Source organism: Molothrus ater, chromosome 1, assembly GCF_012460135.2.
Source record: "Molothrus ater isolate BHLD 08-10-18 breed brown headed cowbird chromosome 1, BPBGC_Mater_1.1, whole genome shotgun sequence".
NCBI lineage: Eukaryota > Metazoa > Chordata > Aves > Passeriformes > Icteridae > Molothrus > Molothrus ater.
Window position 1 is genome coordinate 125,074,955 of NC_050478.2, and position 19,423 is coordinate 125,094,377.

Below are 19,423 nucleotides of genomic sequence, written 5' to 3' on the forward strand. Positions count from 1 at the left end.
ATTGCAAGGAATTCAAGAAAAACCTGAATCTAGCTTTGGATTCAGGACTGAATTCTTAAATTAATTTTATTAATACTGTGAAAAGACCACTCCATTACGGTGAGTCAATCTATATATTTACTGGTCAGTTGGAAGTTATACTAAATGTCTTCATATGTACAGTTGCAAGGGTATGCACCCCACAGTTTTCACTTGTAAAATTTGTTTTCATATGTATATGGCAACCTCTCCGGAATTATTTTGTGATTTTCTGTTAACTATTATAATTTAATTTTATTCTAAAGTTTCAAAATTGCTTCCATAGTCTTGCTGAAATACTTCATCCATTAATAGGAAATTTTTCTTATTGAGAAAGATAATAAGAATAGATAGGAAGATATAAAATTTTAATAGTCTTTTCAAGACTTAATGATGCAAATCAGCCAGTGCATCTGTGCATATTAATTCCAAGCAATCCTACAGTTATGAAAACAAAAACCTGTTTTTCCTAAACAATGGAAAATGCAATTAACTGAATGTTTTAAGGGAAATTGCACTCTTACTTATTTTATTAAACATTTCATAACAATACTAAGGTATTCAATGGTGTAAACATCTGGTGTTTATTCTTCTTCTGTGGTACCACAGGTGACTAATTATTTTCCAGGTGTTGTGGAGAAAAAAATTGGTTAATCACCCAGTCAATTTAGCTTAATTTTCAGCAATTGAGAGCTGGTGCTTCAAGTTTTGTGTGTGTAGGCATATGCACATGGATGTGAGCCTGCACATATCCATGTAACCACATTCTGCACCTTATTCCACTTCTTTAAAAGACAGAGAGGTCCAGGCTTTTGCAATGGAGTTGCACTGATACAAATCCAGATCAAAGACTTTGTGGCACAGAGAAGAACTTAAAATCACAGAAACATTTAAGTTAGAAAAAACCTATAAGACACCAAGCATTAACCTGGTAGTGCCAAGTCCGCCACTAAACCATTTCCTAAGCATCATATCTACATGTCTTCTAAATTCCTCTGTGGCTGGTGTGATTCAACCACTTCTCTGGCTGCCCTGTTCCAGTGCTTGATAACCCCTTTGGTGAAGAATTTTTTCCTCACAACTCCTCCAGTCTAAACCTCCCCTCACCCAGCTTGGGGCCATTTTCTCCTATCCTAACTTGAGGATATAAGGGATGAAGGAGCAGATTAAAGAAAACTTAAGTTCTTTACTGACACAGATCAGAGAGATAAAAGAAGATTGAAATATGTTGAATCTCTTCTGTAATTCATAATTGCCTAAAATATGCTGAAATGAAGACTTGGGATAAGAATAAGGTTTTGGTGAACTGGATGATCTGGCCTAACAATGTTTATCTCAACCAAGACCATTGCTGCAACTTTCCTTTATAATTAATGGGTCATCACTGCTTATTTGGGGAGGGTAGTTGGATATCAATAGCCATAATTAACTTTTTAACTCTTTTTCTCAATATTTGATCTTTTTGCATAGTTCATTTACTCATTTGGATCTCCAAAGAAATCTACCATTCCACTGTTTAACAGAGCATGTAGATTCATGGGAGGGTTAGAAAACTGAATTTTTTCAGGCTGATCTCTAAAGGAGAGTTATTCTTCTGAAGTGAAATCTTTTCCTCATCTGGTGCCAGGACCCTGAATTCATCCCTCTGCCTATCATTAACACAGATAAATTTGCACAGATACACATGCTTATTTTGAGAATAATTTTTGAATTTTTTTTCTGACACTCCCAGCCCCCCATAAAACCTCCAACTATACCATTACATTTAAAAACCTGTATAGAAAAAAAAACTCAAGAGTTTCAGGTTAATGAAGGATGTGAAAAAGAATTCTCAAAAAGGAATTGAAAAAGTGGTCATAAGACAGAGAACAGAAGAGGGTGAAGCAGGGTCATATGGAGTTCAAAGATAGCTCTACTGTGTAGATTGGCTTGACACTGATCATCCCCAAGAAACGAAAATTGCCCTTCCTCCTCAGCTGCTCCCTATTATTCTGTTGCTCATGTCCCCTCATTTTTGAAACCCCACACCTGAGTGCCTCTTACACAGATGATGTGCATCCACACTGTGTTCATGGCTCTTCTCTAACTTCAGCACAGGTCTACAATGTAATCATGTGTGTGAACACAGCCACTTCAGACACGCAAACTGGGGGAAGTTTTTCTACAAAGGATAAAAAGTGATGAATTTCTCCTCTTCAATCCTTTTATATTAATAACTGCAATCTGCAACTTTTTATTTTTTCATACTGAAGTAGGAAAACTTCCAGTACTGAAGTTCAGTGTGACAAGTGCAGTGATTCAGCTGCCCACCAATCTTTCCTTTCCCCCTTCTCCTATTTACTGTGCAGGGGCCTGGGCCTGGAATAGGTTGCCCAGAGAGGTTTTAGAGGCTCCTTCATTGGGGATACTCAAGAATTGTTTGGATGCAATCCTGTGCCATGTGCTCTGGGATGACCCTGCTTGGGCAGGGAGCTTAGGCCAGATGACCCACTGTGATCCCTTCCAACATTATCAGACTGTGCTTCTCTGATCTTCAGGTCCAAGCAAATTATTAGGATCACAGTGGCTAAATCATAGTTCAGTTTTATGAACTTCGGGAAGTTACTGTGTTTGCTCAACTTGACATAAGGACAGAATTCAGTAGAAAACTTTGTAGTAGAGTATATTTCCACACTGCCCGTGGGAGAAGCAGAACTGTCATGTTAATCCTAGGCCTGAACCCATAGTCATGGCCAGGCTCTTCCCACAGGCTTTATTAATGCTCTTGAAGAGCAGACAGATGGATGAGACAGAGGCAGGAATTGCTGTGCTGATTAAACAAGGTGGCAGTGGCAGCCAGTCTCAGTGTAAGCCTTGGCAGATGTTGGGTTTTAGTGCTATCCTGCTCTCACCACTGCACTACATGGACAACATCTGTCCTGTTGTCTGTAAGGTCAAGCCAGAGGGAAGAGTCAGCTTGACTCTAACTCATCTTTCTTGCATTGTCTGATGCAGAGACCAGTCACCAGGTTGTTTCCAAAACTGTAACACAGGAAGGTTGGACCACTCTGGAAAGCAGATGATCTGTACACCTGATTTTGCTCTTGGGACAGCACTATTAGACTAAATAGGGTATTCAGGCATCCAGCTATTCATGACCAGCAGCCTACAATGTAAGGCAAGCGCAACTTGGTGTCCTGGATAGTCAGAGGCAAGTAATCACAGTCCTTAAACTACTAAGTCCTCAAGAGGTAAGCATTTAATTTAGACATCATTGCAACATCCCTACAGTAATAAAATGAACATGTGACATCTGTCTGCCCAAGGCAGTCAAAATTCTGAGTACAGACCATTGTTTAAACAGGACAAACCCAAAATCAAGTTTGCGACACCTTTAAATGAAAATGCTCTTTAAAAATCTGGATCTAGCAATTATTTTTCATTGTCTGACATTGTCTTAGCATGATGAAATTCAAGACATATTATGATATTGCCCTTTTCCTTTTGCTCCCTCAAAAGTGCTTTAATGGCCTTTAAAACCAGCATAATCAAGCCATGATTCTATTTTCAACATTCTAGAATTAAATTTGCTCTTTGTAATTTAGCTATTAGGTAACATAGTCACGTTTCTTTCAACTGTGCTGTGAACACAGAATAAATGGGTTGTGATGTTTAGCACTCCTGGTTAAAATCCCATTTTTACGGTTCAAGAAAAGTGCTATGACCCATGCACTGCAACTACTGATTTATCTGCACAGCAGCTTGGCTACCAAAACAGTTTTAAAATACTTCTGAAAACACCAAATGTGTTATGACTTAAACAACAACAACAAAATAACATTGGTGAGTTTCTGTCAAGGGTAGAAATTCAGAGAATTTCTTCAAAAAAATGAATGCAAACAAAACAATGTATTAAGCCTTAAAGGCACCTTGCTTGAAAGAGATTTTGTCACCAACAGGAAAGAATTATCATACCCTAATGTAAGAGGCCAAGTTTAGGCACCCAGATACGTGAAAATGTCAAAGACAATTAAATATTTAAATTATTTTTTCCCCTAAAACATCCTCAAAAATCTTCTCTAGTGAGTTCACACAATGGAAAAAGCTAGGAACATATTTACACTCTTGGCTGTCTCACTACAACCAATCCAACCAACATCAGGCTGACTGGAAATGCTGGCATGCTGTCATACAACATGGACTGGTTCCCAGTTCCAGCCTGGTTACGGATGCCTGTGCAACTCTTGTTTTGAAATTTGTTCAAAATTACAGAGTATACAAAGCTGAGCTGTCACACCTGGAAGAGCTGCTGCTCTGAAAATTTATTGTGTGTCTCAACAGAATGCTACTTCTCATCCTGGACTTCTAAAATTTTCTGCTGTGTAAACTTTATTCAGGTAAGTTTGAACATTTTTTCAGGAATAAATATAAAATTAAGGCAGATGTGAACTCTCTGCCACCAGTCCCAGCACAGAACTATACCCTTCTGTGGTAAAATTCATGGACTTTTCTTTGCTCTGTCACACTGAGTCTTTCTTTATGCAGCAGGAAATACATTTCTAAAAAAATATGTCTTTTTTGAAATATAATCTGGGAGGGGAAAACTACCTACTGTTAGATTTGTGGAAAAAATAATTTACAGCTGTCTTGGTTATCTTTAACAGGAGAGAATTTTATAATAACTGCAGCAAATTTACCTAAATTATATAACCCATATTTCTAGAATCTAAATCCAAGTGTATGATTTAGAAGAATTTTGTTTAAAGCTGTGCTTTTAAATAGAGACTAAACAACAATTTTATAATGCTAGGGTAGTTCCTCTCTCTTTTCCATACCTCCCTTGATGAGCCAGAGGATTAACCTTCCTCAACAGCAATTCACTCTTCAAAAAGGATGGTGTGGTCAGCTGTGCTTAAACCTGTGGCAAGTCCCTGGCTGCACAATGAGGCTACAGAGGAGCTGCTCTGTCTCTGCTCCTGCACCAGGAGGCTTCAAAGGGGACAGTGCTTTGACCTTGCCCATATGCTGGCCAGCAGACCTGGCTGGTTGAGCTGGCATTCCTCCAGGAATAGAGAGATTCTGCACTGCCCAGGTTCAAGGTCATGTCTCAGAAGCTAAAACAACCCTCCAGTGTTACAGACACGTGACAAAAGCTCATTCCCAGTGACTATTGCAAAACTGTCCTTTAAAAAAAACCACAGTTTTTTTGATGACACAAAAGTATCTATCCTACTGTGTTGTTTTGAGAAGGAATTTTGGTATCCAAAATACTGATAAAACAAGGTGAGAAACCTGAATGATAATATTAAAGGCCTTATTTTTCAGGAAGATGTTGCTTGTTTAACCACCAGCTTTGTTAAAGTATTAACAATAGTCTATTACAACAATTTCCACAGTGTATTCCATATAATGCTAGGACAGTTGAATCAAGTATTTTGGAAGGTACTTACAGAGGTCATCTACTTCAACCTCCTGATCAGAGGAATTCTAGGTAGGGCAAGTTGCTCTGGGCCCTGTACATTGAAATGTTTTCTTTCTTCAAGGATGGATATTCCGCAGCTTTCTGAACTAGTCCAGTGTCATATGCTCGCAGTGAAGGCTTTGTTTCCTTATGAAGTCAGTTTCCCATATTCCAAGCTGTGCCTGTTGTCTCACATACTTCTACAGTACATTTCTGGCCTCTGTTTTTGGTTTCAGACCTATGTCTTCCATCATTGAAAAGCATGAATATATTCCCTGATTCGCTTGTTTTTAAGACTGGACTGAAAAGACCTTGCTGTCTTTTAGTTGTATTCCACAAGTTCCAGCTCTCTAACCATATTAATGCCCCACTTCTAGACTTTCTCCAATCTATCCATGCTCCCTTGTACTGTGGAGCCAAAGAACAGACACAGTGTTTGATGAGGTTTCATGAGAGTTAAGTAGAGAGGAATGAACAATTTCCTTGGCCTGATGTTTAAAGTCTTCCCAAACCACAGTTGAGGTTCTCTGCTGCAGGAACATATTGCTGATTTATGTCGAAAATATCAATTGAACCTATACTTCCAAATTGAGCTCTCTCAATAATTCCAGGCATTTAAAATATCTCCACTGAATTTTCAGTTAAGTCTTATTTCTGCTTCAGAAAGAAAGAATAACAAATTTTTTTGAAATTGCTCAGAATGAAAATTGGACTTACCATAAAATGTATTAAATCCACTTCTGAAAGTTCCCAGTCTGTGAAAATACTGTAAATAGGAAAAAAGGGCAGATAGGTATAACTGCAGAGGCACATTTGTTTTCCTGTCTCCATATGTATGTTTACTATTAAACAAAACTTTTAAGGGCGCACAATTTTTTCTAAACAAAGTTAAATCTTCCCAGAACTTCTACTTATAGAGTAATATAAAGACAAGTATATAAGTAAAAGAATTATTATACAACAGAAACATATGTATTGTGCTGTCGTCATCTTATTGCAAAGCTCCCGTACCTTTCAGCAATTTCTCATGGGCATCTCCTCACAGCACTAACTCTTTCTTCTTCACAGCACAGCCAACAAACTCCAACATCCTTCTCACCCACCTAACCCACTCTTTTATAGCACTCATCCTCATTGGAAACAGCTGTGGCCTGTTAAGGGCAGGCCTGTTCCTAATCTTTGGTGATTGGTACAGCTGCAACTCCTCAGGGATGAGATTACCTTCTGCGCTATCTTTTTTTTTTTTTTCCTTACATTCTATCCCCCCACATTGTGCCATGACATATTAATGGAAATATTTTTTGATACTATACTTTTACATTTCTGTTAGTTCAATCAACCCTTCTAATCCTCAGAATGATGTGAAGCATATTTCATTAAATCAGCTACTGGGGCTGCACTGTTCAGGAAACAGGAGTATATAAACACAACATGCAGCAGGCAAATAGTTTTAACAAGTATACAATTACACATGCAAGCCACAACACCAGATAATACATAGATACTGAGACAAAAACTCATATAAGGTTAAGGCACAGATATTTCCTTCTCTTTCTTATGTCAAAGGTATTGTCAAAGCACTGTGTACCACCCATGACTCTAAATAAGCAGTTCTGGGGGATTACACAAAATTATTGTATTCTTCTGTACATGTGTTGCTGCTTGAAGTATGGAACCAAAAGAAAGCTTTGTCCATCACATGCAGTGGCTGATGTTTATTTGTTTGCTTTGCATCACTATTGTCACCACAGTTTGAAAATAAAGGAATATATTTCTGAGTGTCCGTTTCATAGGAATATAAAATAATTAGGCAATTAGTTGATGCACTGATTATGCATTTAGATTATGCACTTTTGTTGATATTGCAGCTCTTAATGAAACTGACATTTGGTAGACTATTCTGTAGTGTTTACTGTCCCCATTCATTTTCTTTCATGACAGAGTCTGTCCATAAGGGTTAATATTACTGGCATAGGACTGCTTGTAAATCTTAGAAAAGTATTTTTCAGTGTATGCCACTGTGGGAGTTGTGTCCACAGAGAAAAAAACTAGTAGAAGCAGGAAACAAAGTAGGCATCTGGTGAAAAGAATATTTATTTGTCTACACAACAGTAATATGAAAGGAATTTTTTAATAACCAGCTGTTGTCACATATAGGTAAAGCCTTACAAAAGAAAGGCCTTGTAAAATCATAGTTCAGGCCTTGTTACTTTAGCTAAGTTCCCGTGAGAAAGGAATGGTAACAGTGAGAATCAGCTTGCATATCAATCTATTCTTGGTGGAAAACAATTTGCACCTGTGAGGAGAAAAGATTCTGCCTGTGTGAAACATCTTCTTCCCAGGGGACAAAAATGTAAACAACTGTAAAGAGGAAAGCCCTTGGCACGTATGCACACAAACAGCTACTAACCAATGAACTGAGTGGAGAAAGGTTACTGACCAATTGGAATCAAACTCAGTGCCTTCTGATAACCATATAAATATGGGCTATGAACATTAAAATGTGGCTTTTGCTGCTTGAACTTTGAAGTGTTGTGTCTGCCTCTGTCTGTCCTCACAGTGCCAGCTATGACTTTTTTCTGGTCAGCAACCCTGGTGAGGCACCTGGCTTATAGAACCTATGATCTGAAATCAATCAGATCTAAAGGAACAAAGACATACATATCTAATCCTCTTCAGCACCTTTCTTATTCTTCAAAGAAACTGGCAAACCATTCCCTAGTTCTTTATCACTGAAAAGGTTGCACATCCAAGGGGAGGATGGATTCATCACCAGGCCATTTTTGGGTCCTTTAGCATGACTTCTGAGCAGTCTCTTTGACAAAGAGTTGGAAGGGAACTTACGAGGTCGTGAACTTGTGACTGAGATTTCCATCCTGATGAAGACTTTTGATGAGCCTTCTCTCTCTTTTAGAAGCCCAGTAGTCCTCAAAGTACTAAAGGACATTTCTCCTAGGCATAGCTGAGTCTTCCCTTGAGTCAGCACCAGCCTTCTTCAGTTCATTCGTCTTCTGTTCCTTCCCTAATTACTTCATCCACACTTGGCCTATTTGGCAGGTATCTCAGGAGGAAGTCTACATGGGTCAGACCATTAGGCTCTTTTAAACTGTGGCCTGTGAGACACCTCCTTGTATTACTCATACTTGTTTCCTTTCAGAACATTGAAAGGTCACCTGTACTTTAGGTTCTCAATGAAATCAGGTAGGAAAAATCCCCAGAGCAGATTACCTTATGTTTCTTTCTCAGTATTGATGATAAGGATAAAAAAGGGGTCTTACATTTTCCTTGGATTGTTTAGCTCATGGATCTAAAACAGATTTTTTGAAAAGAACTGATGGAGTAAATGCAAATAAGTCTATAAAGGTAGATTTTTCTCCACTGAGGTTTGAAAAAATACTTTGATAATCACATATTTTCCTTCACTATCACAAATCATTGAAAAGAAGATAATTTTATAAATAGAAAATTTTAGAGCCTCTCAGGTCATCTCAGATGTCATGACAGTCTGCCTTTTATTAATTTGAATTTGTCAGACCAGTTACCTTGATAACTGCATATGCTGCCAGTACAGCACCCTTGCTGTGACTTTACAAAAGGATGTTTGACAAAAGGACCCCAATGGTACTCAAAGGATTTTAAGATATCTACTTCTTTGGAGAAAAACAAAAATCTTGACATATAGGTTATTTTATTTTTTGGCCCGAACTTCACAAATATCAAACAACAAACCCTGGGAGAAAATGCTATTGGAATCTTTATTTATCCAGGTGCCTCTTTAGCCAGGTAATTAACACTTACTGTGGATGTTGAATGTCATAATGTATATAAACCTTTGTGAATCTTTGTCTTCTTGTCAGATTGTCCTCTTGTCCCAGGTCTTTCTTGACTCCTGGTGAAGATTTTCAAACTATCAAGGCAGTATTTCTCTAGTTTTAACAGGAATTAAACTTCCTTTATCTCCACTGATTTGAATCTCAGTCTTCCATCTGTCAAGTGTTGAGAAGACATTGCTTTCTCACAATAGAGAGAGGAGTTGATAAAGTCAGTGACACTGTAATTTTAGGATGTTTTCAAATTGGTAATGGAAGCTATTATATATGTAAATAAAGTAATGAATTTGCTATACTGAAAAAAACCCAATATCTCCTACCAGGAAGACCACAATAGACCCTTAAAAATCAATAAAATGCTTGTTTTGGAGGTTGCATGCATCATAGCATACACTTCAAATTGACCTAGTCCTCTTTTACGCTAGGAAAAAGTAGATGCATCATGCTATAGAAAATCAAGTATACATTGACAATGTCATTTGGAAGTCTTACTGAATTATACATGTGACATTGTGCCTTTAGGGCACCACAGAAGTAAAACACATCTTCAGTTTCTAAGAACACACTTACCCATCACTAGTTTCACTAAATAACAGTAAAATTTAAAGATATATGAGCCTGTCTAATTAATTACATAAAAAGAACTGTAATTGAGAGATTAGTAAAGGGAATTTGGGCTTAACTTTTGCCTCTTCCTCTCTTGTCCAAATTGTGAGAAGTGTCTTTTCTTCCTTCATTTCTGAAAATAATTCAGACTAACTAATAATAAGTTGCTAGATACATTTTTACTTGGTGTTTTCCTTTTCTTAAATTTTTTTCATCCTAGCACAAAAAACAGTGACTTCCTCTTCCCTACCCCCGACACTTTTCAGTACTGTTTGTGTTTTTTTCCTACTTCAGGTCTTTTGGATATCACCCAAGTAGGATATAAAGGTCACTAGGTCAGTAAGGTATAGTCCAGATGAGTCTCTCCATTAAGTGCTGCTGCAAGTTGCTTCAAGGATATTTCCTCTAATGCCTCTAATGGAATATAGTGGCTAAACATCTCTTTTAGGTCCTGACAATGAAAGCAAGACAAGAAACAAATTTGACCTGGTTCCATCAGTTGGAAAGGGGCCTGGTGTAGCTTACCACTGGTTTTACCTCCAGTTTTGGAAGTAAATTTCTTTAGGCCTTTTCTTGCCCCAGATCAGATTACGTAATGTAATGGTTTACAAATTCTTCTCCAGAAAGAGACTTCAAATGCAAGTTGGTGTCTGAGCAGTGACCACACTGCTACAATTACCTTGTCTAAAATCAATTCCATGACAAAATATTTTGGAATAATCTATCTCAGAAGAGTTTCTTTCACATCATTCATGTAGAAGCAGCCAGCCAGAGTCCAATCCATCTGAGTTTATCAGAAACCACAGGGTATCCATTAGTTTTGATACCCAAAGAATTGACAGGTCTTTGTTATTTTGCTGTCTGCTCTGCAGGGGTACTTACCATGAGTTGAAACAGGCATTTATCTTCAAGGAAGGTAGAATTTTGTTACATATCTTTTCCTGCAGCCTAACTTCAAAACAGCTTTCACAGCCTTTGTGTGCCCAGCCAGTGCTACAGTATAGTGTACGCATTTGTTTTACAAGTTATGTTTTAAGACTGAACTCACACAGATAATAGAACTCCAAACACTTAATCTGTAACAATTGCCTTCAAAAATTCACAGGGCAAAAAGGTCGTAAGGCAAAGCAGGCATTATTCTAGAGCAGGGACATTTACGCTTAGACAGTTTGTGACTGAGTCTCAGAAAAAAACAACTATTGTGTTATATTGTAAATGGAGTATGGGAGAAAACAGCCTAAGAGCAATGTGGTATTTACAGTCTTATATTTTATATTAGGAATTTGTTTTTTTCTTTTTCTTTGCATTTAAACTTCTACATCAACTTTGATTTTCTTGAAAGAGTGAGTAAACTCTTTGGCAGAAGTTCACACTTGCTTTTCTGCAGAGAGCAGACAGAGCAATATTTCAGTCTGATCACTGATTTATACTTCATTGTATTAATCATCATGTGAACTGCTGATCCATGTGGCTAATTATAACAGCAAATCTTTATTGCCTTTTGCTCAGGAAAGTTGTTAAAAAAAACCGTTTCTTATCAGAAAGGTGGTATGAAAAAAGTCTTGTGGGTTTTTTGTTCACTTTGTATTAATTTCCTTTCTCTTTCCAAAGCAAGAATGAAATTAGCATCAGTTCTTTAAATGAGAATTGACTTGTGTTGTGTTTTTCATTCTTGTTGCTTAGCAGCAGCAATGCAGGCACATGGGTGGGTCTGCTTCCAGAGAACTTCTACTGGGATTTGAGCTCTTCAGGGCATTTTTGACATTAATGAGATAATGTTGAATCAGATGTTCTTTTAAAAAAACCCAAAAAACAAACCAAGATCCTGAAGTTAAGTTCTCCTAGGCATCTTTGAGGTGATGCCTGCCATGAAAGACAAATTCATGTGTCATGGTGTCAATGCATTTTTTAATTCAGTAGTTGCATATAATTTTCTTTTGTGCCTTGTTTTAGACAAACAAGACAAATTCCATAAACTGAAATAATTGGAGAATCTGACAAGATTAGGAATTAAAGATGTAAAGATGTAAATTAAAGATGTAAATTTTTAGGAGTATCTACCATTAAGTGGTTGAAGCTGTAAGTGATTAACAGTTCTATTTTCTTTGAAAGTCTAAACCCCTGAAAGAGAGGGGAATTCAGACCTTGTATCTCATCTTTGCCTGTCTGTATGCCTACAAAGGTAGCATGAAATCAATATCCTTTCTCTATGATTTCTGGACTTTGAGACATATTTATATGCAGCATCTCTGGCTGCTGGAGGTCACAGAAGATTTGTTTACACCTCTTTTGCTACAGCTCAGTTGCTTTAGAGGATTTAGTAGAGGAAGAAACTTCAGATTCTCTATATATCTGCATTACATATACAAATACATGTTCATTGAAAAAGAGGAATATGCAGGAAAAGATACTTAGATAACTAACCAACTGAGTTTGTTGCAGTAGGAATGGTTGTATGCAGACCCATGACCATCAGTATATTAATGCTGGATATAATGTAAAACTATTTTGGCCCTTATAGGGACATAAATCTTTAAACTATTTTAATGGGCCATTAAGTTAAATAGGCCATTTCTGTCCATTTAAAAATTAATTTAAAATATTATAATTTTTTTACATTTTTCCAAACTTTTAAAAAACCCAATTATTTTAAAGATTTTTAAAAAGTTCTTGTTGAGATGCTTTTCCAGTCATATCAATTGTGATCATTCAGGAGGACATGTTAGCTAGGTTTAGAAGATAGAAAATAGATACAGAATGGGCTACTCAGTTCTGCAATCTGTAACAAGTTTGTCTTTCTAAGATATTCCAGACCAGTTTGTTTTACCCAATATTAAAGCATGAGTTTAATTCCACTGACTGAACTAGTTTGAAGAATTTTATGAACAAAAAAATCCTTTATGGCCACCTCTGTGCATCCAAAATGATGTGTTACTAAGCATCTGTCAAAATGAACTAAGTTTGTCTAAATATTTAAATCACTAGGGAAAATATTTCAGACTTGTAAATGAAAGAAGGTAGCACACTGGAGAGTGATATTATGCTGTGGTTATTACTTTGTCTGGAAAAAAATCAATACAAATGGCATGAACCTGTAGCAAGTAGAATAAGAAATATATTTAAGGTTGGATGGTGTTTATTTACCTGTCAGTCCTGTATATTCATATGGATTATTTGGTATGCTAAGAATTTTATGGGGTAGTTCACTCAAGTCTACACTAATGGAGGGTCTGGAGCAGGGGGAGCAGGGGAGCAAGCATATGTACCTTATTTACTATTAGTGCCATTATAAATATTTTAGACAGCTGAATACTTGTTTCCAGTAAATTTCCTAACTTTATTTCAACCTTATTTTAAAGCCTGCAAAACTACTTACTTACCTAACTCTGGTAAAGCAGTATTATTTCTGTGAGCAAAACATTTGTTACTTGGAACTTTTCTACATAAAAGTCAAACCTGTTATCCATACCTGACTTTTGTAAAGATGCTCTGTAAGTGAAAGTCAATTACATCCTGAGAAAAAAAGCAGTAACCTATGTCAAATTTTTCTTCCCATTAATTACTTTTTTTCTTGATTGTTAGATCAATACATTATGTATTGTTTCCACATTTCTGTTTCTAAGACAAATTAGAACCACGCTTGCTGTTAGCTGCTTTCCAAAATTATGAAGTTTCCCAACTGGTAATTTTCTTAGCTGAGCTTGCTTGGAATAGTAATTCAATTCCAATTGACCTTCTGCACAAAGATACCTTCCTTTCCCCATCAAAAGGTGGCATGCTGATCACCACAGTATTTGGTTAGATCAAAGAAAAGGCCTTTTGTAGTAATTTATAATTGGAATGTGTAATGAAGTCTTCCTTCAGCTCCAGTTCAAATACAAACTGAATGCTTCCCAGGGTCAAGGCTCCTGATTGCAAAAGTCAGTCCTGGATCTGAGCTGAGGAATGTGAGAAATTCACAAGTCTAGCCAATTATTCTGGCAAGAGTAATCACTGACTAATCATCAGTCATACAAAGTCTCTGCTTTCCTGACTCAGTCTTTTAACCTCCAATCTATCAGGTGCCATGCTGAGTCCTGCAATCACATCATTATTTTGTTTGTAAAGAGGAAATCAGGTAACAAAGTGTGGTAAAGAGTTTGTTTCAGAAAAAAGCCAACTATTTTGAGCTAAAATTAAATGCACTATTCCTAGCTGACTTTCCATTAAACATTAATTGACTAAAAAGTACTTGTAAATAAATCATTGTTCTAGGTACTCAAAGGCGTATTTTATAAGGTCAATCTCTTTGTTAGATGGCCATATAAAGACTGCAGAATGGGTAATTTTTTTTAAAGTACTATATTATTGAGCCTCAATCTGTGCCATAAACATCTTGTTTCTCACCAGTCTCTTGGGGAGATCCACCTTGAGAGAAACACCCTCTCCATACATGCCCACCAAAATAAAGTCCATATGCAGAATTCACATATGGTTTTTTCACTTTCCCGCAAATATGACTATTTTCTAGAAATTTGAATTTGTTTTATTTATTCTTCCCTAATTCATGACATGCGAGATTATTCACAGCCATATTCAAAAAATTTTCTTTTCAAGGGAATGTTTCAAAGAAGCAACAGAATTCTTATTCCATTTTAATCAAATGTATAAAGATATTTTCTGGGACATCTTCAGGTATGGAATGTACACTGAAGTATGGAGATGTATGGTTTCTATGAAAAGCTTATTTATTTGGGGCTTTTTTAAGATGTCATAGCAGAACATTCATGTTGGCCAGAGTACTGCCAGTGTAATTCAGAAAAAGTGAGTAATAGCAACTAATTTTTATTTGGTGACCACACATGAAAATCTCTTGTGATTCAACAATGACAGTTAGTGATCTTGAAAATTGCTGTCTTACCGACAGACCCAAGGAGAGTATTTTTTTTAATAGAAAGACTTAATACTGTTCTACTGTGAGGAAATTACAGTAATGATTTCAATTTCAGGGCCCTTTGTCTGCTTCATTTTTTCAAATATTATGTCTCTACAGATTTTATAAAATATGTTATAGTCTGTAAAAAGATTTTATGGTCAAAGATTGCTGAATCATTCAATATTTTCAGTTACACAGTGCCTACTTATCTCCTCTGACAACTCTTCATTGTGATAAAATGTATGGGAATAAACATATACAGTGAATGCCTATCCTAATTTGTCAGCTTTAAACGAACCCTGTTCACTATCAGTTTTTTTGTAATTAAAGTGAGCACATTGTTATTAGAAGTAATGGCATCGTTGGTAATTTTTATTGATCAACAACATACACTAGAGAGAGATAAATGACCAACCTAATTGTTTGTGGATTATTGTTTCCTGTGCAGTCATTACATTGGGTCACACTGAAATAAGGGATACATTTCTCAAAGAGAGCAAATATTGCTTTTTATTAGCTGAGCCAAATGTTTGTGAATGCTGGTAGAAAAACATATAGATGCAGATCTTCCTGGGTACACAAATACAGACTCAAGGCAGGAGTCGAGTTATAGACCCAAGAATATTGAGACATACCAGGAGGACACATTCCCCAGTAAAGGGATGAGTGACAGAACCAAAGAATCATTTGGTTGAAAGGGATTCCTTATATGAGCTGGTCCCACCCTTGGCTCAAAGCAGGGGAACTTCAGTGTTTGTCAGGTTGCTCAGGTTGCTGTCTTTCCAACAACTCCATCAACTAAGGTTCTGACATCTCTTTGGGCAATATGCCATAGTATATAGCTGCTCTCATGGTGACTTTTACTTCTTAATATTTAGTAGGAATTCATTTTATGATACTTCTCCAAATGGAGTTTGAGTTGTTCTCCATGAGTATCCAATATGTAGTTGAACACATCAGTAAAATTTTTGACCTTTTCTTACAACTAAACAAACCCAGCTACCTTAGTGTCTTCTCTTACATCCTGTGCTCCAGCACACTGGCCAACTTGGTGGCACTCCATAGGGCAATCTCCTGTTTGTCTGCTTTGTGTTGCAATGGCTCCAAACTGGACAGACTGCTCCAAATGCAGATTGATAAATGCAGACAGAAGGAAATAATAATTTTGTTTTATTTCTGTTTCTATTGTTATTAATCCTTTCTCTCTTTTTTGCTTTACATGTACTTTCGCACATAATGGCATTATTTTGCTTCTTTTCAACAATGATAATGGCGAACCCACGCCGTCCATCTGTGCTCGTTTTGGCTGAGATAGAGTTAATTTTCTTCACAGTAGCTTTTATGGGGCTTTTGCATTTGTGCTGGAGACTGTTGATAACACTGAGATGTTTTAGTTATTGCTGAGCAGCACCTACAGAAAGTTAGAGCCCTTTTTGCTCCTCACACCACCCCACCAATGTGAGGATATCCTTTGGAAATTTGGGTTCAGATGTCCCAGTCAAGTCCCCTTCCAACTCCTTGTGCATGCCCAGCCATCCTCAGTGAGGCTGAGACAGGTGATCCTAACTTCCAAAGGGATATCCCACATCATGTGGTGTCATGTTTGGCATATAAAGCTGGTGGCAGAAGAAAGGGGAGATGTTTGGAGTGATGGAATGTGTCTTCCCTAGTCACAGCGATGTGTGATGGAGCCTGGCTTTCCTAGGGATGGATGAACACCTGCTTGCCATGGGAGCAATATATATATATATATATATATATATATATATATATATATATATATATATATATATATATATATATATATACTTCTATATCTACACTTTACTTATTAAGTTGTCCTTAGCTCAACCCATGAGTTTTCTCATTTTTTTCTCTTCTTCACTCCCCCATTCCACTGTGAGGGGAGTGAGTAAGAGGCCTGCTTAGTTGCCAGGTAGGATTAAATTATGACACTATCCAAAGTAATTCAGCTTCTAAATTTATTTCCAAACTAAAATTTGTCCCAGTGAGAGTGTTGTCTAATTCTTTTATTGTAAGTACATCTGTACATCCCTAGATATCAACAGTATATTGCAGAATGGGTCACTTAGTTATTGCAATGGAATTCATTTTGCAAAGTTTTGAAGTAGTTCTCAAAACTCTCTATTTTCCTTGCTTCTGTAAAAGAGTTATATTTAGATTCCAGGTGTTCTGTAAGACATGATGAGAACTTTAGGGTTCTGGAATCAAAATTCAAAATTTTTGGGTCAGATTCCATGTGAGCAGGACCTTAAAGTAGTCACTATCCTTTTAAAGAAACTTCATTTCAGGTACTGTCTAATAGGATCCTTAGGACACACAGTTAATGTGAAAGCAGATATTTGCTATCTTGAAGAAACTGAGTTATGCCCAGTTGCTATGCACATGCTAGAAACAATGAACTGTGAATACACCAATGATCAGCTGAAGAGGAAAAAGAAGTAATGCCAACAATGAAGAAATCAGATATAATTCCTCATCTCCCTGCTAACTTCAGAGAAACATACAACTTCTGAAAATTTATGGAAAAGAAGGGATGAGAATGCCACAAGATAAAAGAAAAAAAGAAGACAAAATAGGGGTTGAAAAACTCCTCTGTGATATAGATAAGGGAAGGTTAAGTAAGAAAAGGTAAATGTCTCTGCTTGTTTGAGAAAAGGGTTCACAAGTACTAGTCAGTAGGTTTGGCATGGATTGGTTTCTCTTTTTCTAATGTGGCACCTACCTAAATTTTGCACAAATAATTAAAAATTCATTTTAACCAGAGGAGAGACAGAAGCACCCTGGCCTCATAGTGTACTGGCTGCGAGAGTTAAGAGATGCAGTCTAAGGTCATAGGTTCAGTTTGAAGTCTCAGCCTTTGGACTGAGCTAGGATGACTCTTCATTTTTTCTTTGAAACGTTCTACGGCAAACCTGAGAGATATTATTGTTCATAAAAAATCCTTCTAACTACTTTGTTTTGGCTGACAATTTTAGTTCTGACAAGTCACTGTTTTCTAACTGAAAAATAGTTTTAGAAAAACCACCCTTCTCCATTTTAACTACAAAATTTATTTCTGAAATGATCCTAACTTTGATACCTGTTTTGCAGTCATTTCAGGGGAGTAAAATTACTCATACCATGGAATTTCATCAGCACAGATGAAAAATTTGAGTGAGAGGCATAATGAATAGGTACAGCAGTATTTTACAGCTCAGACAAGCTATATGCCAGAGGAGTGGAGATATTCATAATCCTGAACTCTGCAATTGAATAGAGCTGGAGTTATGGATTGTGGCAATGGCAACACACTTTAGCATTGTTTTTTTCTGAGGGTTGCTGGGTTCAAGAATATAAATTTCTGCGTGAACCAATCATGCTGGAGATTTTGCTGTATCAGAAGTAGCAGACATTTTTTATTCCTTCATATGACCACAGCTGAAGCAAGAGAAGACTCTCTTCTACTCTTAGGCTTGTACTGTCTAGCATATGAACTACAGGATGATAATGATAATAATGATGATAATGATAATAATAATATTGATAATAATAATGATAATGATAATGATAATGATAATAAAAATAATTTTATTTGAATGTATACATGAACATATTTCATATTAATTGAGAATATGCATAGTGTTTTCTTTGGGTTAAATGTCATAAAATGAACTTCTATTTTAAGTTTTGGTAGATGTGTTAAATAGAAGTAATTTAAAATATTGACATAAATCAATGTAATTTGCAAGTTTACCTGCAAATTCTCTTTATTTTTTTGCCTGCAAAGACATGAAAATTAACTTTTTTCATGTTTTGTTATGTTTAGGAAGCATTAATCTATTTAATCTCTTATTCTTTGGGTTTCTTTAAAAAAATTCTACATATTTTTTTAATTTAAACTAATACAGAAGAATTTACCTGTTTGATCATTAAAGCCAGGATTTTTTAATGATAATAGTAAAGATTGGTTGATTCAGTCCATTTTATTATAACACAGCTAAGAAACATCTTGCAGTATATCTGATCACTTTTGGTCTGGCTTTCTTTTCTTAGTTTCATTATGCTTAGTAATTACTCTCTTTTCTACTGGAGAACTAAAGTTAAAAGAAAAAGCAAATAAAAATTCTGACATTCTGAATACACAGCTACTTCTTTTTTCACCCAGTTTACTACATCAGGCATGAGCAATATGTTACATTAGATATAGGATCCAGCTCTCCTGTCTTCTGTTCACTTGCTCAGCCAAGAAAAATCAAGGAGAACAAAATGGTATATTCTGAATCAGTATTTTACAGAGTCATCAAAGAATGAGTTGGAAAGGACTTATGTGGGTCACTTATTCTGCCTCCTATTTTAACTAGGATTGTCACACACTTTAGAACAGTTTAGCAGTGGTTTTGTCTAGCCAAACCTCAAACTCCAAACAGGTTCATTAATGTCTGTACAAAAGCTCCCAAGTTGGATTTTGTGACTGCTACTGTAATTAGACCTCATGACATTCCAGGTTCAGCCTCACCAATGCTAAACAGAGTAGACTTAAAATTCCTTTCAGACTTCTGTCTAAACTTTGGTCAAACCCAATATCTGACACTTATCTTGCAATAGGTGAGA